At 42.2% G+C, this 27975-nt stretch overlaps 1 protein-coding gene across 6 annotated transcripts in view; it reads left to right on the top strand.

Moving 5' to 3' along the window:
- LOC121306611 (protein FAM214B-like) overlaps positions 1–27975 on the top strand; it is a 51240-nt gene that overhangs the window by 4711 nt on the left and 18554 nt on the right. For 3 of the 6 annotated variants that reach the window (XM_041238434.1, XM_041238444.1, XM_041238429.1), the window contains one exon: positions 13651–13764. The exons of 2 other annotated variants lie outside the window; for them this stretch is intronic. The gene's annotated coding sequence lies outside the window, so the exon portion shown is untranslated. Of the gene's footprint in view, positions 1–13650; positions 13765–16969; positions 16994–27975 lie in introns of those variants that run through there. One more of the 6 variants, XM_041238455.1, reaches the window with a different exon arrangement.

Genomic DNA, 27975 nt, shown 5'->3' with positions numbered 1-27975 from the left:
GTTTGAGAATTAATCTTTTGTGCGGGACTTTGTCAAAAGCTTTCTGGAACTCTAAATAAACCATGTCATATGCTTTGCAATTATCCAGTATCGATGCTGCATCCTCAAAAAAATCAAGCAAGTTAGTTAGACACGATCTCCCTTTCCTAAAACCATGTTGACTGTCTCCCAGGACCCTGTTACCATATAGGTAATTTTCCATTTTGCATCTTATTATAGTTTCCATAAGTTTGCATATAATAGAAGTCAGGCTTACTGGTCTGTAGTTACCTGGTTCAGTTTTGTTTCCCTTTTTGTGGATCGGTATTACGTTTACAATTTTCCAGTCTGTCGGTACCACCCCTGTGTCAAGAGACTGCTGCATGATCTTGGTTAGCGGTTTGTAAATAACTTCTTTCATTTCTTTGAGTACTATTGGGAGGATCTCATCCGGCCCAGGGGATTTGTTTATTTTAAGAGCTCCTAGTCCCTTTAACACTTCTGCCTTGGTTATGCTAAAGTTATTTAAAACTGGATAGGAACTGGATGACATGTGGGGCATGTTGTCCGTATCTTCCTTTGTAAAAACTTGTGAAAAGTAATCATTTAATATATTTGCTTTTTTTTTTTTCTTCATCTACGATTTTGCCATTTGTATCTCTTAAACATTTAACCTCCTCTTTGAATGTTCTCTTGCTGTTGTAATATTGGAAAAACATTTTGGAATTGGTTTTAGCCCCCTTAGCAATGTTCATTTCTCTTTTTCTCTTGGCCTTTCTAACTTCCTTTTTGACTTGCGTTTGCAGTTCGTGTACTCTTTCTGTGTGCTTTCTTTTTGGTCCTTGTTTAATGCTCTGTAAAGTGCCTTTTTTCGCTGAATATTTTTTTAAATTGATCTATTAAACCCTTTTGGCCATTTAGTTTTACATTTAGATTTGCCTACTTTAGGGATGTAATTGTTTTGCGCCTCTAGTACTACATTTTTGAAGAACAACCATCCTTTTTCTGTGGGTGTTTTCTCTATTTTACTCCAATCTACTTCTGTTAGTCTCTGTTTCATACCTTCATAGTTTGCTTTTCTAAAATTGTAAACCTTAGCTTTAGTCTTTACTTTTGGGGTTTTAAAAAACACTTCAAATGAGACCATGTTGTGGTCTGAGTTTGCCAGTGGTTCTCTGACCTCTTCTTGGGACCCCCTTTGATCCCAGTGGCATTATCTCTTTCGATCTCTCTGAAGTCTTTAGAGCCTGTCCCCTTCTAGTCCACAGCATTGTTATCTCATTAGCTTGCAGTCACTGTTGGGCAGTTTGTAGACGCATCGTCTCTATCAATGGTTAGCAGTACATGCAATTTGAACCAAACAGTCTGCTATCTGCAATATTAGTCTCTTTTCAGAAAAGAACACCAGTATAGCTCTGCCAGTCCACATGCGTAGCAAACTGCTAATCAATTCTCGATCCATGTTTTCCAACAACGCTAATATAAAGTCACTAACAGAAACATTTGTCTACCTGACTTCTTGTCAGATTCTCTGCCTGAGTATTTTTAAGGAAGTTATGTAACATGTAACACAGCAGAATGTGAACTAGCCAGTAGCTACTGTAATCGCAAATGACAGCCGAGGAGAATGTGTCCCTGATCCTTTTATACATGTCCTGCTGCTACTGCTGCTGCTTGTGCATTCCAATTATACATTTGCTAGCCTGTAGATAATCTGCTGAAGCCTGGGGTCTAATTGCAAAATACCTGAGCCTGAAAAACAGGACGCAGTGTTCCTTTAAGACACCCAGGGTGGAGCGTGGCCGGTGCTGTGACAGGCGGGCACACACAGGTCCTTGTGTGGCTCTGTGGAGCGTGCATGTGCAGCATTCCAAGTGGAGCTCACTGCGACTTGTCCATGGATTCCAGGCATTCCCCACTCTGGGATTCTGTCAGGACAGTCATTGTAACTGCTGGGGAGAAGCATTAGAGAAGTGCTGCATTGGATAAGCTTTTGCTTTCATACTGTATATGCATACTCTTGCGTGTGCTGTAGACAGCAAAATGGAGAAGCAAAACGGTGGTGTCTTGGCTAAAACGTGTACAGTTCACTGACCTGGGGGTTTTGATGGCATGATGTACTGTAGTATAGTTCTGTGCTTTTGTGCAGTAAACCGGACGGGGCTGCTGTGCTAGACTGTGACTTGGGCCTCTTGGCTGCATAATGATGGGTCTGTGCTTAAGGCATTGGTACCATTGTCACACACAATACCAGTCTCCATTAGTAAATGTGCAGTCACTGCTTGCTGCGTTCATAACGGGGAGAGAAGTCCAGAATGCTACACAGTAAAATAAATAAATAACAAACAAAAAAGTTTGAATTAATTTGGAGGCGGAAATACCTCTATGGGTAGGATTAGGTAAATGAGAGTTATGGGAAACTCGCCACCAGAATAATTTGCTGTTGCTGCTGAATGCAATGGTTTAAACTGCATTACAGCAGGGAGTGTGGGTGCACCACGGGATAAAAAATACAAACAGCCTGTCCTTCTAGCTAGTGTGTGCTGTGCTTCACTGTGCTTCCCTCAACCTGTTCTGTGATGCCACATTTATCTCTGCAGTTAATTATTCTGATGCTTGTGAGTCCTTGGTGCCTATTAAAATTGAAAAATGAAAACATCTTAAATGATTCTGTGTGAGGTTGTGTGAGAGAAGCACTCAGACACATTGATCTCCTGGTCCTAAAGCTCGAAGCCACATGGTGCTGGCAAGCAGGCGTCCTCTGAGCCACGGCAGGTTAGGAGAGCAGCTCCAGCTGTGCCTGGGAGGGAGGTCACTGCCCCTGTCACAGAGAATGCAGCCTGTTAGCTGTGCCTCTGTGCTTATGTAGCCCTTTTAATTGTAGTTCAGAGCACAGGTTGGACTCTGAGACTGTGCCATGGCAACAATCCCACCTCTGAGGAGCATGGCAAGGCTCTTAGAAAAGTAAGTTCCCCTCAAAGATATTCTGATAATAATGTAAATCAATTACATTGCTGTACATGTGTGTGTGTGTGTTTGTATAATGTACTGTAACCTAGCCTGTTAAACAAAGAATAATAATTAAGGAGAACTAAAAATCAATATTGAGAATGTCTTGCGTCAGACTGGTGAGCCTGTTTTTTTTGTTGTTTTTTTTTTTGCTTGCTCGGACAATGAGTTTGCATTTAACCCAGCGTTTCCAAGTATTGTACCAGTGCAACAATACTTTGCAACACTCGGATCTGTTGCACACTGTTTTTGCAGTGCAGCCTCAAAGAAGAATATCCAGATACTATCCCACGACTGGTCTTGTTACATGAGTATACAATACATTGAAATCTTTTTTTTTTTTTTTGGTTTTTATTTGCAGATATTTATTGTTACACTTTCTGCCTGTATGCATGTGGCAAAGTGGTTAATAGTGTGCAGGTGCAGGTGATCAGTGAACAGACGTTATAATCCAGCTGCAAATGTTTGTTTTATTTGGTTTCTGTCCAGTGCCTGATGGCAAAGAAACAATAAACAATAAAGCTGGCAAGTAATACAGCGGCATGTATTACTTACATTTATAATCCCTGGGCTGAGCTCGAAATAATAGTCCCGTTATTGTATCCCCACATTAAACACAAAACACATACACAAGTCTGTTAGTGCGTGAATTAGTGATTGTGGGACAAATACAGTTTATGGTGATATGAGTGCAGTGCTGTTTCATGTTTGTGCCGGCCTCTGGCAACAGCTCTGGAACATGTTAGCTGTCTAATAATAACAAGCAACAATTATACAAAACAAACAAACACTCACGATATGTATATTCACAATACAGGGACTTCTGGGTTCTTTTACCACTAACCCAAACGAAGGAACAGATTATGTCGCTTGGACCCCTACTTATACCGTCACTCTTGACTCCTTGGCAAATGATTGCAGCCGCTCCTCCAATCCACGACTGCCACATCATTTCCCTTCCGGGTCAATGAGTTAATTTACTGAAGCTCCGTTCTTTTTCTAAATGACCAACTTTCTTTTAACCCTCAGAACGAAGTGTCAGGCCAAGTAGTCCAGAGTACTCTGTTCTCCTCACAGGTCGGGAGGAAGATTTATGACCAAGATGCATTGTCTTTCTGTCACAATGCATTACATTTTGTGACTCAATTTACAGTATATGATTACATTTCCTGACATCACTGATTAAATGATTGCATGGCTGCATTACGTTATCTGACACAATGTATGGTTGCATAAGGTCAATTGCCAAACTCTGTGGTCAGATTTGCCAGTCACTGATATTGGTTGCTTCTTGAAACCTGAACAAATCCTTTAAGTGCAGCACAGAAACCAGGACCAGAGGACAAATTTGGAAACCAAGTGGAGATAGACTAAGGACAAATGGAAGGAGACATTGCATCACACAAAGAGTGGTGAGGGGATGGAAGTGGTTACACAGCCATATGTTGAGGAGAATCACTCGGGTCCTTGATAATTCTGAGGTCAATCCGCTACTAGGATCGGGAGGAGCTTAGATAAGCAGCCTCCTTTCGGTTGTAAATTTTCTAGTGTTCTTTCAGTTCTTAACCTCTTACTTGATTCCAGCACTGTGTTTCAAACTATAGGGTACTGTACTTAATTCTGTGTTGCTTATTGTGTTTCTTCAATTCAATACCAGACAGGGGGACTGCTCTTGGTAGGGTTGTCTGCTAAAGCCTTCTCTGCACAGAAATGTAAGCAGTAAGTACAGGATACATTGAGTGTCCGGGGAGTTCACAGTCTTCACAGTGCTTACAGTCTTTTATACTAGGAATGAAGACAATTGTCTCAGACATTATTAAGGAACTGGATTTTAACTTAGTCTATTATGTTCTGTTGTCTGACTTAATGGAATCAGTCATTCTGCTGCAGGTTGTGCTGTAAACAGGGGCCTGTGTGATGTAAGGAAACTGTATTGTGTCTTGTTATTGCTGGATAACGGGATTTGGAATCCTGTGTAAGTGAAGGCGTATGGCTGCCAATCCCTGTTTTTTAGCACTTAAATGATTTGTGTCTAAAGTGGTTGTAGCTAACAGAATCGTTTTATAAACCACCATTCATGCATTTCCACTAGGTCTCAATGTGCAGTTTTCAAAGAAACATTGTTAAAACCTAAAACACAAACATTACTTGTAGAACTCAGTTCCTTAGTTCGCAGCAGTAGTTTTAATGTTGAATTTTGAAGTGCTGGGAATCAGGTGATGTGAATATCCTTTCATGGGATTTGCTAATCTCCTTTTTGCATTACAGTACCGACCATCACAGTGTGATTACAAATGTTTTTTACCCCATTTTCTCTCCAATTTGAAATGCCTAATTCTTTTTTGAGCTTGGCTCACTGCTGCAACCCCAGCGCTGACTGGAGGGAGATGAAGACGAGCACATGCGTGCTCCGAAACGTGTGCCGTCAGCCGTCCATTCTTTTCACTCTGCAGGTCCGCTATGCCGCTACCTTCGGAGCTGCAGCGTCAGAGGACCAGTCTACAGGGTTGCTCATCTAGCACCATTGTGCTCGGCCAGTTGTGCACCGCCCCCTGGGAGAGGTTTTCCAATGAACACACTGGGGGCATTTCTCTTTATGGTGCTAGTGAAATGTCGTTAGCGCCACAGCAGGCTTGCTGCTCTTTAGTGAAAGTTGTAGTTAGATTCGTCTCACCCTGATAAACCTGCAGCTCAATTGTGTTGTATTAACAATTCTTACTGTTTAAGTGATTACAAGAGGTCCCTTTGAGTGCTCTAGCAGCTGACAGTCTTCCGAGAGCATTAAATACAAGGCCAGAAGTTAGGGTTTATACACTAGCGAGGGAAACCGGTAAATACAGGTAAAGCAAGATATTCTTTGGTCTTGTTTGTGAGTGCAGTATTGGGTCCTAATGTCAAAGCTCTGATTTCCTTTCTTTGATCTTCTGTCATCCTAGAGTGTGAGGGAAGTAAAGTAAAAATAAAGCAAATTACGGCAGCAGGGTTTAAACCAGGGCAAAACCTGGCACCTTTAAACGGAACATAGCCAATACAACGTGCATTGCTCTCCTGCTGTTCATATTACCGCAAAGCATGGCATCTTTAAATTCCCCAGTCTGTGTCCCCAAGCACCTTGTGGTTCTAGGAGACCTCCTCCCCAGTGGCCAAACCCCTATAAATGTGAATAGAGGATCAGAGTCCAAGCTGCAGTGGCTGCAGACCCTCCTCTGTCAAGCTTATGAAGAATGGCAAGCTGGGGTTGCCAGTAAACTGCTGGCTCAGCGCTGTCAGGTTTCTTTCAAACCTCAGATACAGCAGTGCCAGCATATCGGAGAGGTCTGCTACCTGATATGGTAGAGAGACGCTTATCCTTTAAAGCCTCCAACTGTGTTAATCAATTAGGAGAGAGACATACAGTCTTGATGCAACATTAATCCACTCTATACTCCAAAAAACGCATCAGATCAATTTAGGTTTCTTCTGCCATATGGCTGTTTGTTTGAAGTGAAACTTTAATGAAGTGCTGGTCAGCAGGACTGAACTGCTGTGGCTGCTGAAGACAGGATGCTGCTAATTCAAGGTGCCGTTTGTATTGGAAATGAAAATCTGCTCTGGGTTCTGCTGGAATGAGCAGGGTTTTTATTGTACTCCATGTTATCTGAAAGTAATACAGTAATTCGATTGAAACTGGTCAGAAACTAGCTATAATCACCTGCTCCTAAAACACTCATGTTGTTTCCTTTTGGGTGAAAATTTAGCAAACTGGGCCCATTATTTGTTATAAAAGAAAATTTAAAACAGGTTTTCATTTCAACTCTAATGTTCCTGCATTTCGATTGAGATTCAGTAGGAATAAGCTGTTTAATTTTGCTCATCCAGCATCATTGTGTTTTGTTTTCTGGAGCTGCTTCTATCCATGGTCACTTAGTTGACAGCCAGTAACGATTTGCACTTTGCTGAATGAGCCCAGTGAGTGCATGAGCCTGACCTGACCCCCGCGCTTGTTTTATTTTTCCTGCAGTTTGGATCCTCCAAGGCCAGTGTGTCTCTCTATACAGCTAGTCCAGCAGGGCCTCTCTTACTTCACAGTACCGCTTAGGGTTTATCCATGACCCCCGTCACTCCCACCCTTTCACTCTACAGGATGCTTTGTTTGTACACAGTGTCCAGTATGTTTGTTGGGTTCTGTGTCCTGTGTCCACTGTTACAGTGTCCAGTATGTTTGTTGGGTTCTGTGTCCTGTGTCCACTGTTAGTGTCCAGTATGTTTGTTGGGTTCTGTGTCCTGTGTCCACTGTTACAGTGTCCAGTATGTTTGTTGGGTTCTGTGTCCTGTGTCCACTGTTAGTGTCCAGTATGTTTGTTGGGTTCTGTGTCCTGTGTCCACTGTTAGTGTCCAGTATGTTTGTTGGGTTCTGTGTCCTGTGTCCACTGTTAGTGTCCAGTATGTTTGTTGGGTTCTGTGTACTGTGTCCACTGTTAGTGTCCAGTATGTTTGTTGGGTTCTGTGTCCTGTGTCCACTGTTAGTGTCCAGTATGTTTGTTGGGTTCTGTGTCCTGTGTCCACTGTTAGTGTCCAGTATGTTTGTTGGGTTCTGTGTCCTGTGTCCACTGTTAGTGTCCAGTATGTTTGTTGGGTTCTGTGTCCTGTGTCCACTGTTAGTGTCCAGTATGTTTGTTGGGTTCTGTGTCCTGTGTCCACTGTTAGTGTCCAGTATGTTTGTTGGGTTCTGTGTCCTGTGTCCACTGTTAGTGTCCAGTATGTTTGTTGGGTTCTGTGTCCTGTGTCCACTGTTAGTGTCCAGTATGTTTGTTGGGTTCTGTGTAATGTGTCCACTGTTAGTGTCCAGTATGTTTGTTGGGTTCTGTGTCCTGTGTCCACTGTTAGTGTCCAGTATGTTTGTTGGGTTCTGTGTCCTGTGTCTACTGTTAGTGTCCAGTATGTTTGTTGGGTTCTGTGTCCTGTGTCCACTGTTAGTGTCCAGTATGTTTGTTGGGTTCTGTGTCCTGTGTCCACTGTTAGTGTCCAGTATGTTTGTTGGGTTCTGTGTCCTGTGTCCACTGTTAGTGTCCAGTATGTTTGTTGGGTTCTGTGTCCTGTGTCCACTGTTAGTGTCCAGTATGTTTGTTGGGTTCTGTGTCCTGTGTCCACTGTTAGTGTCCAGTATGTTTGTTGGGTTCTGTGTCCTGTGTCCACTGTTAGTGTCCAGTATGTTTGTTGGGTTCTGTGTCCTGTGTCCACTGTTAGTGTCCAGTATGTTTGTTGGGTTCTGTGTCCTGTGTCCACTGTTAGTGTCCAGTATGTTTGTTGGGTTCTGTGTCCTGTGTCCACTGTTAGTGTCCAGTATGTTTGTTGGGTTCTGTGTCCTGTGTCCACTGTTAGTGTCCAGTATGTTTGTTGGGTTCTGTGTCCTGTGTCCACTGTTAGTGTCCAGTATGTTTGTTGGGTTCTGTGTCCTGTGTCCACTGTTAGTGTCCAGTATGTTTGTTGGGTTCTGTGTCCTGTGTCCACTGTTAGTGTCCAGTATGTTTGTTGGGTTCTGTGTCCTGTGTCCACTGTTAGTGTCCAGTATGTTTGTTGGGTTCTGTGTACTGTGTCCACTGTTAGTGTCCAGTATGTTTGTTGGGTTCTGTGTCCTGTGTCCACTGTTAGTGTCCAGTATGTTTGTTGGGTTCTGTGTCCTGTGTCCACTGTTAGTGTCCAGTATGTTTGTTGGGTTCTGTGTCCTGTGTCCACTGTTAGTGTCCAGTATGTTTGTTGGGTTCTGTGTCCTGTGTCCACTGTTAGTGTCCAGTATGTTTGTTGGGTTCTGTGTCCTGTGTCCACTGTTAGTGTCCAGTATGTTTGTTGGGTTCTGTGTCCTGTGTCCACTGTTAGTGTCCAGTATGTTTGTTGGGTTCTGTGTCCTGTGTCCACTGTTAGTGTCCAGTATGTTTGTTGGGTTCTGTGTCCTGTGTCCACTGTTAGTGTCCAGTATGTTTGTTGGGTTCTGTGTCCTGTGTCCACTGTTAGTGTCCAGTATGTTTGTTGGGTTCTGTGTCCTGTGTCCACTGTTAGTGTCCAGTATGTTTGTTGGGTTCTGTGTCCTGTGTCCACTGTTAGTGTCCAGTATGTTTGTTGGGTTCTGTGTCCTGTGTCCACTGTTAGTGTCCAGTATGTTTGTTGGGTTCTGTGTCCTGTGTCCACTGTTAGTGTCCAGTATGTTTGTTGGGTTCTGTGTCCTGTGTCCACTGTTAGTGTCCAGTATGTTTGTTGGGTTCTGTGTCCTGTGTCCACTGTTAGTGTCCAGTATGTTTGTTGGGTTCTGTGTCCTGTGTCCACTGTTAGTGTCCAGTATGTTTGTTGGGTTCTGTGTCCTGTGTCCACTGTTAGTGTCCAGTATGTTTGTTGGGTTCTGTGTCCTGTGTCCACTGTTAGTGTCCAGTATGTTTGTTGGGTTCTGTGTCCTGTGTCCACTGTTAGTGTCCAGTATGTTTGTTGGGTTCTGTGTCCTGTGTCCACTGTTAGTGTCCAGTATGTTTGTTGGGTTCTGTGTCCTGTGTCCACTGTTAGTGTCCAGTATGTTTGTTGGGTTCTGTGTCCTGTGTCCACTGTTAGTGTCCAGTATGTTTGTTGGGTTCTGTGTCCTGTGTCCACTGTTAGTGTCCAGTATGTTTGTTGGGTTCTGTGTCCTGTGTCCACTGTTAGTGTCCAGTATGTTTGTTGGGTTCTGTGTCCTGTGTCCACTGTTAGTGTCCAGTATGTTTGTTGGGTTCTGTGTCCTGTGTCCACTGTTAGTGTCCAGTATGTTTGTTGGGTTCTGTGTCCTGTGTCCACTGTTAGTGTCCAGTATGTTTGTTGGGTTCTGTGTCCTGTGTCCACTGTTAGTGTCCAGTATGTTTGTTGGGTTCTGTGTCCTGTGTCCACTGTTAGTGTCCAGTATGTTTGTTGGGTTCTGTGTCCTGTGTCCACTGTTAGTGTCCAGTATGTTTGTTGGGTTCTGTGTCCTGTGTCCACTGTTAGTGTCCAGTATGTTTGTTGGGTTCTGTGTCCTGTGTCCACTGTTAGTGTCCAGTATGTTTGTTGGGTTCTGTGTCCTGTGTCCACTGTTAGTGTCCAGTATGTTTGTTGGGTTCTGTGTCCTGTGTCCACTGTTAGTGTCCAGTATGTTTGTTGGGTTCTGTGTCCTGTGTCCACTGTTAGTGTCCAGTATGTTTGTTGGGTTCTGTGTCCTGTGTCCACTGTTAGTGTCCAGTATGTTTGTTGGGTTCTGTGTCCTGTGTCCACTGTTAGTGTCCAGTATGTTTGTTGGGTTCTGTGTCCTGTGTCCACTGTTAGTGTCCAGTATGTTTGTTGGGTTCTGTGTCCTGTGTCCACTGTTAGTGTCCAGTATGTTTGTTGGGTTCTGTGTCCTGTGTCCACTGTTAGTGTCCAGTATGTTTGTTGGGTTCTGTGTCCTGTGTCCACTGTTAGTGTCCAGTATGTTTGTTGGGTTCTGTGTCCTGTGTCCACTGTTAGTGTCCAGTATGTTTGTTGGGTTCTGTGTCCTGTGTCCACTGTTAGTGTCCAGTATGTTTGTTGGGTTCTGTGTCCTGTGTCCACTGTTAGTGTCCAGTATGTTTGTTGGGTTCTGTGTCCTGTGTCCACTGTTAGTGTCCAGTATGTTTGTTGGGTTCTGTGTCCTGTGTCCACTGTTAGTGTCCAGTATGTTTGTTGGGTTCTGTGTCCTGTGTCCACTGTTAGTGTCCAGTATGTTTGTTGGGTTCTGTGTCCTGTGTCCACTGTTAGTGTCCAGTATGTTTGTTGGGTTCTGTGTCCTGTGTCCACTGTTAGTGTCCAGTATGTTTGTTGGGTTCTGTGTCCTGTGTCCACTGTTAGTGTCCAGTATGTTTGTTGGGTTCTGTGTCCTGTGTCCACTGTTAGTGTCCAGTATGTTTGTTGGGTTCTGTGTCCTGTGTCCACTGTTAGTGTCCAGTATGTTTGTTGGGTTCTGTGTCCTGTGTCCACTGTTAGTGTCCAGTATGTTTGTTGGGTTCTGTGTCCTGTGTCCACTGTTAGTGTCCAGTGTGTTTGTTGGGTTCTGTGTCCTGTGTCCACTGTTAGTGTCCAGTGTGTTTGTTGGGTTCTGTGTCCTGTGTCCACTGTTAGTGTCCAGTGTGTTTGTTGGGTTCTGTGTCCTGTGTCCACTGTTAGTGTCCAGTGTGTTTGTTGGGTTCTGTGTCCTGTGTCCACTGTTAGTGTCCAGTGTGTTTGTTGGGTTCTGTGTCCTGTGTCCACTGTTAGTGTCCAGTATGTTTGTTGGGTTCTGTGTCCTGTGTCCACTGTTAGTGTCCAGTATGTTTGTTGGGTTCTGTGTCCTGTGTCCACTGTTAGTGTCCAGTGTGTTTGTTGGGTTCTGTGTCCTGTGTCCACTGTTAGTGTCCAGTGTGTTTGTTGGGTTCTGTGTCCTGTGTCCACTGTTAGTGTCCAGTATGTTTGTTGGGTTCTGTGTCCTGTGTCCACTGTTAGTGTCCAGTATGTTTGTTGGGTTCTGTGTCCTGTGTCCACTGTTAGTGTCCAGTATGTTTGTTGGGTTCTGTGTCCTGTGTCCACTGTTAGTGTCCAGTATGTTTGTTGGGTTCTGTGTCCTGTGTCCACTGTTAGTGTCCAGTGTGTTTGTTGGGTTCTGTGTCCTGTGTCCACTGTTAGTGTCCAGTATGTTTGTTGGGTTCTGTGTCCTGTGTCCACTGTTACAGTGTCCAGTATGTTTGTTGGGTTCTGTGTCCTGTGTCCACTGTTAGTGTCCAGTATGTTTGTTGGGTTCTGTGTCCTGTGTCCACTGTTAGTGTCCAGTGTGTTTGTTGGGTTCTGTGTCCTGTGTCCACTGTTAGTGTCCAGTGTGTTTGTTGGGTTCTGTGTCCTGTGTCCACTGTTAGTGTCCAGTATGTTTGTTGGGTTCTGTGTCCTGTGTCCACTGTTAGTGTCCAGTATGTTTGTTGGGTTCTGTGTCCTGTGTCCACTGTTAGTGTCCAGTATGTTTGTTGGGTTCTGTGTCCTGTGTCCACTGTTAGTGTCCAGTATGTTTGTTGGGTTCTGTGTCCTGTGTCCACTGTTAGTGTCCAGTATGTTTGTTGGGTTCTGTGTCCTGTGTCCACTGTTAGTGTCCAGTATGTTTGTTGGGTTCTGTGTCCTGTGTCCACTGTTAGTGTCCAGTATGTTTGTTGGGTTCTGTGTCCTGTGTCCACTGTTTGATCACATACTATGCAGACAAAGCCACCTGAATTCACTTTCATAGCTATTTAGTGACATACACACCCCACCTTGGCTACAAATACAGAATGAGTGCTGCTATGATATGGTGGAACATCCTGACCTAGAGCACATACAGAAAGACAACCTCCACATAGCCCCAGATTCTGATGTTCTCAATAAAATTCCTTACAAATTTCACCACGTGCTTCTTTTCACGTAAGTGCTTCTTGCTATGTATGGATGTATAAAAATGCAAGTGTGACTGAGACACACAGACATGCTCTAGATAGGTTCTGATACACTGAATAATTTGTGGCCAACGAGTTTCTTCAGTTATATAAGCAGTTCACTAGATACATGTGAAAAAAAAATTCAATTCCAGGTTCTCACCATTCTCTTACACAAGAGTCTGCGCTGTGAATATTTACAGCTAGTCTGGCTCCAACAGTTATCAGACAGCTTCCCAGAGGGTGGGAGGGGCAGTGGGGAGAAAGGGGAGGGGGCACTGTCTTATTTGTAGCCTCATTCTTCCAGTTCTGGAAAAGATGTATTCGTCTTCTTGCATGCACTGTTATTCAGAAGCTAAAAAATGTGTTTCTATGACAGCACACCTTAGGCATCTGACATACCCTTTGATATTAAATACAATGTGTACTCTGATCACTTTTAAATGTTTATGGTGTATACTTTATGTAAGTTGTGGCTGTCTTTAACTATTTCATGGGAGTCATGGTTAATACAGTAAAGGAGGTAATGTGTGGGAGTTTAGGGCGACTCCAGAAATATTTATACAGTAGAGCAGTGTTACTATTAGAAGAAGCATCATAACCCTATGCATATTGACTAGCACACCTGTGAAGAAACCTTTCTGGTTTCCAAACTGAAAAGTCTGTGCACTGTTATGAAACTGTTGTTCAAACAACCCCTTAAGCAGTGGTCTGTGCAGTTTCTGTGTTTTGGATCCTAGTTTGAGTGGGGGTTGGTGAGGGTGAGGGTGAGGGTGAGGGTGGGGGAGTGGTTAGTGGGGAGTTACATCTCCAAACTTGTGGGCTGGTTTCGCTTCTGTTTTGGAACATCCCCCTCTGCAGAACTAGACACAAGCTGAGCAAGGTGGGCGGGACTCCCTGAAGGGACTGGAAACCCAGCCTGCCAATCAGGAAAGCTGCTGCAGCTGCCTCAGCCCCTGTGTGCTTTCACTGCTGACAGAGCAAGTCTGCACTTATCAGCTGGTAGGAAATGAGCTCAAAAGGCTAGCTGAGTTGCAGCCTTGAGAGAACGAGTGAGTGAGCGAGCGAGCAAAAGGGGTTGCCAGTGTGAACTGCATTCATTATATTCTAGTTAATGGGGGAAGAGGGAGAGGGAATCCCACAATAGCAAAACAGCCACTAAACTAAAAACAACCAGACATTTTGAATACCTTCAGAAGCCTCTTAACAATAAAGTGTTTCTTGTGTTGCAATTTGCTCTGTTTAGGAGAGTTTATTGAGAAGAGCCCATATGTTGGAATCTGGAACACGACAGCTCTAAAAAGAGAAGCTAGAACTCGGGATCAGTGTTCAGGACGTGGAAGGAAAGTTTGCCCACCGGGTGAGTAGAAGTTTTCAAGGGGAAAGGGGTGTTTGGTATTGGAGTGTGCTCGTGCTGTCTTCTGTATCACATGTAAAGTACCAGTTGTTACAAGAGATTCCTGGCTGAAATCAGCCTTCTCAGCAGCTTTCATAGACATTCGCTCACAGATCGCTTTGGGCTCTTTGCATTGTAACACTGTGTTTGAAAAGTGGAGTGCTGTGGGGGGTGGTGCCTCTGGATAACACTGGTAAAGTTACAGATCATCCATTTCTGCAGATATCACTGCACCCTTATGTGTGCTGGGAAGGCTTTTCTTTGGAATGACTGTTGTTTTAAATGAAAAACATCACCAATTCCTAGTCTTGTGGTTTGCACACTATACTGTAGGTGTCATTGGTGTTTCCCGGTTAGTAGAACGCTTGTTAAAATCATCACTGTAAAAATATCACAGTAAACTACTGGTGTGTTTAGTGTTTTGTGATCAGAGGGTGGGGTAGGAGTTTCGTAGGGACATACTATATAGTGACACTCTTTACCAGCTTGACTGAGTGAGCTGCTTCTTTGGCTCACCTGGTAGACACCAGGCTCTGGAGCCAGGTGGATCAGGAGTTGAAATCCAAAGGTCACTGATGCATGTGAAATAGCTTTCAGATTTGTTTAAGCTGCCGATAGATTGTCACTCTGGACTTCCATCCTGTCAGCTTTCAGAGGCAGGTCGATGTGTCAATCACTCCAGGAGCAGCAGGTGAGGCAGGAAATGGTGTCTGTGTGTCAGCAGGGGGCATTCTCTTCCACAGCTCAGCACACGTCCCAGCAAGGTTAAACCTGGTGCATACTCTATTATGACTTCCCTAATGTGGACAAAGAAGGTGCTTGTTTACAAAGCCAGCCTTGTTGACAGTACAGTTTGTTTATGTTTTTTTTTATGCTGTAGCTTCCTCCCACCTTCAAACCTTTTAGTTATTTTACTGTAAACCCCAATAGAAATGCTTTTTAAAAAATGGCCTCATAACGTATGGGACACTACACTTTTAAACCCAGGGGGCTAATCTTGTGAATGTGTTCAATGTGCCAGCCGTTCCACACACCTGCAGTAAAGGAATTATTACAAAAACACAAGGCTTCCCATCAGATGAAGATGTGTCTGTACTCCTCAAGCATGTTCTAGCAACCAAGGTGCTGGACTCATTTGAGTTGTGACTTGTCAGATAGGAACCCAGGAGATGTGGGGAGTTCAGACCACTGCGGCAGGCCTCCCTGCTTAGAATCCCGCTCCAGGTGCGTCACTTCTCTTTCATTCAAGTATTTATATTGTATTTGTTTATAGTGGCAAGAGCTGTCTGAAAGTTCTTACTTATACATCACTAACTTTTCATGGGCTGCGCCAGCTATGGTAGTTGTAACATAAAACTTTGTTGCTTAAAATATAGGCATATCTGTAGAGAGGTGTAAGCTATTCGTAGAATCAAAATACAACATGACGCGGCAACTTTTGCTGCATGAGCTTCTCTTTGAAGATGATTTTGTTAATAGCTAATCCTGCAGGGCCGCATACATCCTCTTGGTAATTATAAACATCCTATTAGATTCTAAAGTTTCTTCTAGGATAAAAAATTCTTATAGGAATAATTTTCTTATATGAATTATTTAAATTTCTGAAGGATGCCTATAAAATTTCCTATAGGATTTTTTCACCAGGGTTGTATATTTTAATATAGAATTAAATATTTATATTTATTATTCGTAAAAGGTACACAGTGTTTGAGACAGTTCAGGTTTTTATGAATAGAAAATATCTCGGAGACATAGACGATTAATTAACGTCATTAAAGTTATACTGTATTGATCAATAATTTATAAACTTTCCTAAAACTTTGTTTTAAATTTCAATATTTTATACCATATATATGTATGAATTATGGATGTACAAACTTAAGGGTTATCTTTTATAAAGAACTTAAATCTTATAAAAAAAAAATTAGCAAAATCGTACACACACACACACACACACACACACACACACACACACACACACACACATATAAAACAAATTAATGTTTTTTTTTATAAATATCAACATCCCGATTCACAAAAAGATGCTGATTTAATTTTAATCAATTAATCTCTAAAACTAAACATTCTTAACATTCCCATGAAGTTATATTTTCGGCAGTTTAAAGGTCCTGATTGGCTACTGAGCAGTGATGACATCACTGACATAGTAATGAACATGAACCTCTGGTAACGCAGGCAGGGCAAGTTATAATTACTACCGCCACTGCAGTATATGGGAGTGAAAACACAGCTTGATACACCAGCACAGGATATGTATGTACTGTGTTGTTGTTGTTGTTTTTATAATTAAACTCAAATGTGCAAATTAGATTTTCAGAGGGTTTGGTAGCTTACAGCGTGTTTTATTTTAATCACACAAATCCTGCATTCTGATTGGCTAAGAGGGTGTGCTATAGATTGTCAGCACCTGTGGGACATCTTTATATAGACAGGAATGGTATGAGGGTTGGCCTCTGCTATAGAAGGTAAAGCAGACACTGGCTGGTTTCCAGTTAAGGGCAGGTTGGGTGAAGTTGCATCATCAGGACTGAGCCACCTTTTTTGGCAGCAGCTATATGGAAACGTGTATGACAATAACAAGCAGTAGCAAGATTTGCTTTCCCTTGAAACATGCATGAAGGTTTTTGTTTGTTTTGTGAATGTGGTTTAGGGACGAAAGAGCAAATCAGCACAAGTATCATTTTTTATCTTGATATTTTGCTTCACAGTGTTTTGAGTTAAAGCTGTAGAAAGAGAACATGCTTAACAACGCACCACTTTTTTCAATTTTGTTTTTTAATAGCAAACCCAATCTAATCCATTTTATCAGTCCCGATGCCCCACGAGTCAGTAACTGTACTTTTCAAGCATCTTAAAATTCAGCCCCCTGCTTTATTTAGAAGCTCCTTAACTTGCTGGGATGACACCCCTGCCGTACAAAGCCCTAGGCAACAGGCTCCTGTAACAAAACATTGACACTGACAGTTGTGACAGCTTGTTTTACCATTTTTGGCTCCTTTTATAGAATAGAACCACTCCCCTGAGCCCCTGTTGCCTGTTTATCAACCCCTACAGAGAGAGAGGGGGGGGGGGGGCCTCTGAAGCAGCTACAGGATCCTCCACAGTCACTGTTTTTTTTTTTGCCTACCAGGGAGCGGCACTGGAGATTCCAGATTTAACAAGATAACTGCAGGTAAATTGCATTAAATTGGGGCAAATAGGGAAGTTGGTCAAATGTTTACCACCACAGATTATAGCAATGTAGATTTTCATTGTTGCTGTCTTTAGGAGAGTGCTTTGTGATGGTGGTCCACTGTGAAAGGTGCTATATAAAATAAAGATTGATTGAGTGGGTGGGGAAGGTAGGAAAGGGTTACCAAGAGTTACCAAGCCGTTTGTGTGATGCTGAAACATTGGGAGCCTGTAAGACCGAGTTTCACAACGTTTCAGTATCGGTGAAACATTGTCACATTCCAACCAGGTGAGCATTGATGGGCCAAATGGCCCCCTCATTCGTACCTTTTCTGGTTTTATGTTCTAAAGTGCAATTATGAACAAGTGATTTTTTTGCATTTACCAGGGAACTCTATGTAGATCTGAAAATAGCAACTAGATTGCACAGTAGAGGTGTTCCAGGTCCTAGCTACGTAAAGTGTTTAGGGTATCGGTCAGTGCTGCACCACTATCAGGGATCAGGCTAAGTGACTCTGAAACTGATCCCTCTCGCAGTGTCATTTATACTGAACTGCACACTGGCTGACTGCATGCATGAGCAGGTTTGACTTGCTGCTCATCTTACAACATGAACTGTATTGTGAGTGATGATGGAACGTATAGATACTGGGCTGGCTAGGGTTAAAGTGAGCGTCCGACTAGCTGCTTCCTATTATTATTTATTTATTATCTAAGTCACTTAATCACCCAAACATAATTCCAGCATTACTCAATGCAGCCTTGTAACACTGACCATATTGGTTAACATACTTACCCAGTTGTTAACCTGGTCTGTATGTGAAACATTTCTTATTACATTCATACAGTGGATATAGGTCATTATGATCTACTTTATCATGTTACGGATGGCTCAGATCTCTTAATTTACAGCAGTGGTGTGGGGATGAATGTCACTGACATGCTTACTTTTTGTGCATGCAGCTGTTTACAAGCAGATGGAATATAAGATAGGAAGACAGAGGGTAGGTCATAGACTCTTGCATGCAGTACACCATCCATAACTGTAAACACTAAAGAAAGCATTAGCTGAGACACTTGTCTACTTGACCTCTGTGGATGGAATAAACTAATTCGTAGGTAAAACAAATATAGAGCAATAAAGGCCTGCAAGATGGGTCAACTTACGTTTGAGTATTTCTGCTGCAATAAATGTAGGAAATCATTAACTCTCTGCACTAGCAGCCCAGCCAATTTCCAAGTTTTACAAAGAGCTTCTTGTTTTGGAAACTTGAAGATTTAATTTACAATGTGAAACAAGATAAGACACATCTCAACATAAGCAGAAGTTAGAACCAACAGTGAGTTAGCTGGAAGCAGTCTTGCTCGTCCTTAATTACAGATTGTGCAGGTTTTCACTCATCAAGTTGAAATGCGCACTACTGAAAATTCAACTTAATTGTGTTTCTTTTTCTTTTTTACAATGATTGACTTGATGTGGTGCTGGTGATATTTCTTAGTGGAAATGTATTGGAAATACAGCTCAAGGTTGTAAAAAACAAAAAACAAAAACATGACTTCTCTGTGGCTTGTTGTTCTCTGTTTTGTTCCGTGTTTACCAGAGATAATTAGAAAATTGACGGTGACAAGGACCTTGCTTGAGCTGGCTCATTGCCAGAGATCCATTCCAAGTTGTAGAGTATCTCTAACCTCTGGAACTGTTGCTGGCTGCCGACTGACCCCAACTCTGTGTGTGTGTGTCAGGAGCTATTACTTCTGTTTCTAGTCTATAGTTGGAGAGCCAAGATCAGATAGAAGGGTGAAATATACTTGATGGCCAATACATGGTTTTGCAACTGTTTTTAGACAATTTCTAGACTAAGGAAAGTTGTTCTCTGAATTGCGCTGTTTTTAAGCATAATTTTTCACAATTCCACCATCCTTGTTATATAAACAAAATCTGTTCGAAAATCTGTTCGTATAGTGCTGTGGTTATTTCACTCACGAGGATGTCTGCAGACAACCTCCTCCAGGGATGGAAACAAGAGTCAGACGTTTAAGAAGACATGCCAGAACTTGTTAACTGTACACTGTGGCTATTCAAGCTGGAATGGGTGAACCTGCTACGCAGTAGAAGTCTTTCTATCTCTATAATCGATCACTTTAGGGGCTCGCCCAGGTTATTCTGTTCATGCTGTATCCTCTATATACTGTACCTCGCTCTTATTTTGAACTCGTACAAAGCTGGACTTTCTAACTGCTAGGCTGTGGTTACACTGTAATCCGTTGTTTGTAGCCCCACCGATGGTAACGGTTCGAGACATCGTTTGAAACTGGGCTGTTGCTGCTACTGCTTCTTCAGTGTCTTATTTTTTTGGTTGCAGGTATCGAGCGCTCTTATCTGTGCAGCAGCTGCCTTGCTTGTTAATATTAGGGTAACTGTTCTTTCAACTTGTAGAACTGCTTGCGGTTAGGGTGTCAGTTGTACTAAAAATAAAACTACCACTACCTATATGTGTCACATAAAAGACTGAAATCTGTAGTTTTAAGTTTCATAGACAAACATTTCAGCAAGAAAAAAATCTGCAAGAAGTACACCAGCAGAAAGGGATATTGATTTTTATTAAGACCCTTGTTTAAACGTTTGCCTACCTGTCTAAGAGGTTTATTTAGCTTCACTTGATTTGTGCATGCGTTGTTTTGAAATAACGGACATGTACCCGATTGGAAGGAAACTCTTGTTAAAAGAGTTAAAAAAGCCCTTAATTTAGAATGCACCCTCTATAAGGCGGCCCTTTCTACCATGGAAGCAGTTATAAGGTGACATGGTCATGGCTCCCACTAGCACTTTCAATCTTGCAGAACACGAACAGCACAGTCTCATAGCTGTGGCTCCTGAGATGCATTTGGCTGTATACTGTGTCTCTGGGAAAATATGATTAAATGTCACCACAGCACCAGGAAATAGTGCAGGTGCTGTATTTTAGTTTTTTATTTTATCCACCCCCAATGTTGCCTAAAATGAAAGTGTGACTTGCAACATTTGGTTGACTGACACGGTTTTATCAGCCAAATTAAAAACAGGCACAAGAAAAGATCTACAGAAGATCTTTTCCAGGCAGGGTTGATTACAGGTCAAGAGGTCATTGCAGTGTCCTCCATCGTACACAGCTGTTGACCTGGCAGATAATGGGCGCCTTCAGGCTGTGCTTGAATGTTGAAGAGCTAAACACACCTTCACAGAATTCTTGCCAAAAGGTGAACGGAGAGCAGTCAGATTCAAGTGTATTTTGTTATTTTATTGTTTTATTGTTTTCCTTTTAATTTGTATTTAAATGTTTTTTATTTTCATGTATAGCCATTTTGAGTGTCTGGGTGCTGTTCGTGGTACGAATTCATCTCAAATGATTGTGTAGTTTGTTAATGAAATCGTTCAAACAGGACTCCCAGCATGTATTTGTTTGCTTCTATATAGCAAAGATACACAAAACGATCACCTTAAGTGATCGTATTTATATTCTTTGACCCCACTGAACTTTGCCACAACAAATTTGAATACAGTACTAGCAAAATCACTGAATACCACATGAACAATGTAAAGACCGTCTATCTTTCTACCTGTAGCAGCATAGTAGACTAGCAGTGTTTAAAAACGACTGAAAAGGATTGATTGTTATGGCCAGCAGAAAATGTAATTCTCAGGATCTCAACATTTCAAGCCGTTATGGCAAGAGGTAAAGATAATAAAAACTAAACCCGTTTCAGTGTCTTTACAAAGCTGTGTTCTATCAGAGTCTGCCAGTGAGCAACAGAATGGAATGAGCTGAACAGTAGTTCCTCCTGTGCAGCGCTCATTTAGACAGTTTGTAAAAGTTTGAGGTCAGAGTGTAGACAGCATGTCTGAAACCGGCAGATCATCAGATTGTCTCTGTACTGAAAGGGGCTGACAGAAAGAGAGTGAGCAGTATTATTGATGAGCAAGGCATTGTATGGAGATGCTTATGGGTTCAGATTTCAGAGTTAAGCCCAATTAAAGTCAGATTTCAACCTCTGCAATTCCCCCCCCCCCCCCCCCCCCCCCCCCCCCCCCATGCAGTTTTTAGGGTTAAACCGATTTCACCTGAAAACAAGGTGTGGAGTGTGATTAATTAACCGGGCAGATCCCTTCTTTATAAAATCACAGAGGGGCATATTTTCAGTCTTTTTGAAAGGGGAAAAGACCTATTGACTTTACAAAATTAGAATCAAACATTAAGTAATGTAGTAGAAGCTCTCATTAGTCCTCTCAAGCTGTTTGTTACTCATAAAATATGGCCGTTACTTTCCTAAACAATTAACAGAATCCTACTGTAAAAACCCTCACTCACAAGTGAAAAAAGGAGAGCTATGAACCTTAGGACCAGAATTGTGCCCCCCCTTCTATACACCTGTCTGTATATGGAAGAAGCAGTCCATGAAAGGGTTAACTCCGCAGCAGTAGGAGAGTGCCAAGCCTGCTGGCTCTGCTGTCGCTTTCATTAATAGCAGTTCCTGCCGTGGAGGTATGGTGATAAAGCAGTGGTGGTTTCCACTGGCACTATATTTCTGCACAAGCTCTGTGCATTGCGAAAGTCACACAATGATTTACATTTGGGACAAGCCACTGTCTGTGACAGATCTTGGATTTGGGGGGGATGGTGTTATATGTTTTATTAGACGTATGATCTTGGATTGGAGGGCGTGTCATATGTTTTATTTGATTATGATCTTGGAGAGGAGGGCGTGTCATATGTTTTATTTGATTATGATCTTGGATTGAAGGGGTGTCATATGTTTTATTAGACGTATGATCTTGGATTGGAGGGGGTGTCATATGTTTTATTAGACTATGATCTTGGATTGAAGGGGTGTCATATGTTTTATTAGACTATGATCTTGGAGAGGAGGGGTGTCATGTTTTATTAGACTATGATCTTGGATTTGGGGGGTGTCATGTGTTTTATTAGGACTATGATCTTGGATTTGGGGGGTGTCATGTGTTTTATTAGGCCTATGATCTTGGATTGGAGGGGGTGTCGTATGTTTTATTAGACTATGATCTTGGATTGGAGGGGTGTCATGTTTTATTAGACTATGATCTTGGATTTGGGGGGTGTCATGTGTTTTATTAGGCCTATGATCTTGGATTGGGGGGGTGTCATATGTTTTATTAGACATATGAGCTTGGATTGGAGGGGGGTGTCATATTTCCCACTATGCATTTTTTTGGTTTCCGTATGACCTAAGTACTGCACTAAAACGCCAGCGCCCTTGATGAGAGGAAAATTCTCTTCCGATCGGCTTTTAAAACACAAAGTTAATAGTCATTGATTGGGACTTAAAGGGAAGGGAAGGGCAGGATAGCTTTTCTTGTTTTGAAACCGGCACATTAATGAATGGATTGATTGAATACCTGCCGATAAATTCTTCTTGAAGGCAATTCTGAGTATGAGTAGGAGTATCTGCACACCCCTAGTTACAGTCGGCACTTGCTAGCCCAGCCTTTCCTGTCACAGGTTTCCCTGACGGGTAAATGAGAGTGAGGGTTTTATGAAACGTCCACTAGATTTCAATGCTGAACCACATTTATCTACATATATGTTAAGGCTGCTCCAATGAACAGATAAGAGTTGAAAGTTTTTTTTTTTTTTTTTTTTTTTTACAATTTACTTTTTTTTTTTTTTTTATATATATATATATATATATATATATATATATATATATATATATATATATATATATATAAATAAAATCAACCAATGGAAGATCTGCATTTTTTTCCATGGCAGTCCAATCATAAGTGGGCAGAGGCGGGACATTAACAGTTGAAGGTCTTGAGTAGGCTTAACCAATGGGAGAGACAAAGACCTGCCCCTTGTTATGCAGGTGGCCAATCATAAGTGAGCAGAGGCAGGACATACACTGATGAAGGTATGCTCTGTTTCAGTTGAAGATCTTGTGAGTTTAACCAATGGGAAAGTCAAATATCTGCCCTGGTTTTGCAGCTGTCCAATCATTAGTGAGCAGAGGCAGGACGTAAATATGCTAGGGTGTGTGGTAGAGGTCTTCACGGTTCTACCCGGACCCGAGGACCTGAGACCTGACCCGTACCGAACAGGTTTTCAGGAGCAAAATTGTCACGCAACACTCTGGTCGGGTCAGGTCCGATTTTGTTTACTCAGTTATATACAAACTGTCGATTTACTATTTAAGAGGCTGTCTTTGGTACTAGAAATCTTTGTTTATAATTCCCCCAGTAGCACATGAACTGGCTTGCAGAGCGCAGCAGACACAGGATCCATGTCGAAGGGGTTTTGAAAGCATTCTTAAAAGTCAGATTCATGGATTTGTTTATAAAGGAGGTGAAAGAAAAACTTAAGAAAAATGAATTCCATGAACAAAATCTTACAGAAAAATGCAAGCCTGCGGTGTGGGAATTATTTGTTGTTATTATGGACAAAGAAGGAAAGCAATTTTTGCAAAACACAAATTTTACATCGATTCCATTTGCTCTTGTGTTAAGTATAAAATCACGCATTTACGAGATCGTACTTCAGTTCATTTGATTTTCAGATAATGTCTTTATCTGTTTATCTTTTACACAAACATGTTATTTTTTTCATTTTACAGTCATCTGTGTAGGTTCCTGATGGAATAAAGCCTGCTGTAACACTGTATCTAGTCAGTGTGCACATGCTAAGCTGGGGAAAGGAAAAGCATTCCACTGTTTTTCATAGTCATATTTAGAATTGCTTCTTACAAATTAAAAAAAATCAGACAGCAGAGACATCGTAGTCGATTTGATTATGAATCCATTTTCAAGAAGAACTTTCTCAGAAAAATTGAGGATTCAGAATGAATTAAAGCAGGAGTACCGGAAGCGAGGTACGAAGCTGTAATGGTATTACCTGTACTGTGCAGGACAGCTGCTGTAAGATCCTTACCTTTATTAAAAATGTGCACTGATTAATCTACCCAATCAACTAATGCCCAAAAAATTTTACTCGAGTGACAGGCCTCATATATGTTTGTTTGTGTCTGTGTATCTGTAATCTGTATCTCACAAACACAACTATACCAGAAAAAAGTCACTGAAAGTAAAAAGCTTTTTGTATGAAATTGTAATTTCCAAACTACATTAAATTTATACTTTTGTTACAGTACTGGAAAACAGTGTTCACAGTACAGTGCTGTACGGTGTTGTATTTAAATGGTATTGCAAGCAGAGAAAAAAACGCATTATAACAAAAGCAGCTAACCTACCGCTTGCAACACTGAAACCTACAGAAAAAAAAAAAACTGTACTATACTTACAATATAAAGTGTGAGTAGCACTTCTGCTACGAGCAGTGCTGTTGGCTGGCCTTTGCTTTTTACTTTATCAAGTGCAGTATCAGTAACAATACTCTAATGAAGCTTTTAACTTTGTTCAGTTAGTAAAAAAAAAATAAAAAAATCTGAAAACCTTAATAAAGCAACAAATAAAAAATGTGAGTAGGCTGCTTCCACAGTTCAGCAGTTCCTGACGAGGGCATTCCCGCCACTTCCTGTTTGTTTAACCCAGGCGCGTGGCACGAGCAATATAGTGCGAGTGTAACAAAACATTACAGTCGGAAAACACGCCTGACAGTTATATGCAGTATTTTATAATAAAATCAATTTATTATAAAGAGCTGCCAGAAGGGCATTCAGATTGAGGGTGTTGCAGAAGTGTTAATAGGGGTAATTACTGCATGCTGACAGAGGCCCTTATCTGGTTCCTTTTCAGCTGCCTAGCTGTCATTCAGCTTGTGACACACCAGGGATCATTCTCTCTCTCTCTCTCTCTCTCTCTCTCCCCTATTTCTCTCTCTCAGAACAGTTTGCTCTCTCACTGTCACTGCTCTGTGGCTACATTTAGAAAAAAATACTGCTTTCTCCCTTCTGTGCAACCACATTTCAATCTGTCCCTAACAACGGCCACAAGACCACCTGCTCCTAATAATGCCACCATTGTGCCACCCTCCCTCTCAGTCCCTCGGGTCTACCACTAAGCCAGCCAACCCCAACTCTGACCAATACGACACCTTCCTTCTCCCTCCCTCAGTTCTAATCCCAGTCAGTTAGCTTTCACCACTAAGTCTACCCCCCTCCCAGTCCTTCAGCTAAAATGACTAAGCCAGCCTCCCTCCCCAGCCTCTCTCAGCTCTCTAGACTAGACCAGCACTAGCTCTGACTCACGGAGATGCAGACTGCTCCAGCATGCAGAACTCCCACCAGCTCTAAATAAAAAAAAAAAGCAAGCGATGCAGCTTGAAACCGTTGCTGCAGGAAGGTGTCTGCTGCAGAGGAGCAAGAGAGCAGTGCTGTCTGGTTGTGCTTGTGTTTTTTTGTGTCTGTAATGCTGAGCAGAGGAGAGGCCAGGTTCCCAGACTGCCGGCCTGCTGCAACCAAACACTCTCCACAAAGGTTTGTTCACTGTGGGGGGGCAGGTGGGGGGCTGCCAGGATCTGGTTAATATCGGGATGGGGATGCTTCTAGCTGTGAGATCAGGGTGTGTTGACACTATGGCACTTTGTCACCCTGCTTGGAGCTTGTTGATTTATGTTGTTCAGTTGGTCTGATGAATTGTGTGTGTGTGAAGGGGCATGGGGTTGGCTTCACAAAGGGAAGAGATCCTTACAATTATTTTTATTAATTCCTGATTTTCTCCCAATTTTGGAATGAAAGGCCAATTATTATTCAACCTGGCTCCGGCTGCAACCCCCACACTAACTTGGGAGAGACGACGAAATTAGTGATGTCAGCCATCCGCTTTTTTTGGTCTGCAAGCCTGCCATGCAGCCATATCCAGAACTTACAGCATCGGAGGACCACGCAGTTCTGAATTGCATACAGACAGGCCTGCAGGCACCCGGCCAGCCACAGGGGTCACTGGTGTGCGGTGAGCCAAGGACTTCCGCTATAAGACTCCCTCCCTGCCCGGGCAGTGTTTAGCCAATTGTGTGCTGCCCCCTGGGAATTTCCGTCCACGGCCGTCAGTGATATGGCTTGGATTCGAACCGGTGATCTCCAAGCTATAGGGCGCATCACAAACTCTCGGCGCAGTGCCTTTACTGGATGCAAAACTCTGAGGCTTGAGATTCATGTTGTGTATTTCCACAAACAAATGTCACACTGTAATGTTTTAAATATCTATCAGGTAGTGTAAGTGTATATCATTATCAATTGTGTATAGTTGGGAGGAGAGATAAGTTGACATGAATGTAGAAACTATTTGAAAACTGTATAGGGCATTGCATCTTTAATGCTGGACCTTGTTATTCAAGCATAGTTTCTGTAAGCTATCTGTAAAGCACTCCAAACTAAATAAACACCTGCGCATATAAGGATAAATACCCTTAGAGTACATACAAAGAAAGTACTCCATGTACAGTATACCCACACTCATCTCTGCATTCAAAGCCATCTTCTCCACTGCCTTGGTTGGAAATGTTACTATGTAGGCCAATAAACCTCACCTCTTTTGTGACCTAGTTAAGGCCTGTCATCAGTAGCCCCGCCCCCCTATAGTTCCAATGACAGAGTTGTAAAACTGTAGACAAGTGTTTTGTCTGATTATTTCATCAGTGTATAGTGTAGAGATAGTATCTTCTTGTGTTGAATTGCTCTTGCAGTGTAGGCGACTTCATTCAGTCATACATTGTGATCTAAAAGCTACCCTTCACCAGTGATGCACCTCAGAGATATTTACTGTGTTTGAAGTTATGTGTTACTATGCCTGCATTGTAATGTTATCCGCATGCTTGGAGGCAGATCTCCAGTACTATGCAGTCATGCAAACTAGGACTACATATTTCCTTCAGAGAAAAAAAAAATGTCTGGGCACAGTAATGCTATACACAGAGACTAATGCGCCCCCCAGGGCTGCCAGTTATAGATTTGCAGTGGAACGTTTCATTAACAGAGAACTAATCCTAACGCTTGGTTAATATAGAACGTGAAACACAGGCTTGTGGGTTGGAGAATGCTGACCAACAAGGAAAGCCAGTCCTGCTTATGTATTTAAAGGCTTGACCAATTCCAGTAGCTGGAGTTCCATTCATTTTATCTTTCTATGTGAATGTCATCTAACATCACATGCAAAAAATGTTTTGCTGGTTTTGTAGATAAATAGGCATACAAACATCTAGTAAATGGGGAGCGGGGTTTATGATATATTAGTGCCATGCTCCTGGGGGGTTTGATCTCTGAATAAAGGAGGAGGGGGTGTTCTATTTTCAGTTAAAATATTATTTGGAAGTTGACCTGTAATTGCCTTTGCCAGCCAGGTCATTTCTTGAGTGGTTGAGCTGCAGGAACACAGTTTGTTGTCACAGGGTGCTGTTCTCTGCACTGCCTGGTCCCTGTCCAGGTGCAGTGTGAAGAGTGGAAGCCTGCACGCAACACTTCAGATCACCAAGCTTTTCATCTGTCTTCATGTTTAATTCCACTATGTAACACAATTTTTGTTCCTGGGTAGTAAGTGTTATTTCCTAATTGCTTATGCCTCAAAAGTATAGAAAATGGCTATTATTCCCCACAAACTTTGCTTTTGTGACCAGGACAGTGATATTTTGAAATTGACCTATTTCCAATGAGAAAACGGGCGAGTTTGTGTCTTTTCGTTCACATAAAGTAAGAAAAAAACAACATATGAATCCAAATTAACATGTATTTATACTAAAGTAATACAAAAATGACTACAAAAGATTTAGAAGTGAGTAGTTTTTCGAGATTTACGATTATACTGTAAATCACTTTGACGAATCAGCCCCCAAATGTAGTCTCCCATCATGTTCTCGTTATACTATCCTTGGTAGCGCCGTTCAAAGTCCAGTATATCTTGGTGGAAGCGCTCGCCTTGCTCCTCCGAGTACGCTCCCATGTTCTCCTTGAATTTATCAAGATGAGCATCAAGGATATGGACTTTGAGGGACATCCTACAGCCCATTGTGCCGTAGTTCT

This window comes from Polyodon spathula, chromosome 2 (genome assembly GCF_017654505.1).
Source record: "Polyodon spathula isolate WHYD16114869_AA chromosome 2, ASM1765450v1, whole genome shotgun sequence".
Taxonomy (NCBI): Eukaryota; Metazoa; Chordata; class Actinopteri; order Acipenseriformes; family Polyodontidae; genus Polyodon; species Polyodon spathula.
Note: the sequence above shows the minus strand (reverse complement) of the source record. Positions and strands in the feature narration are given on the sequence as shown.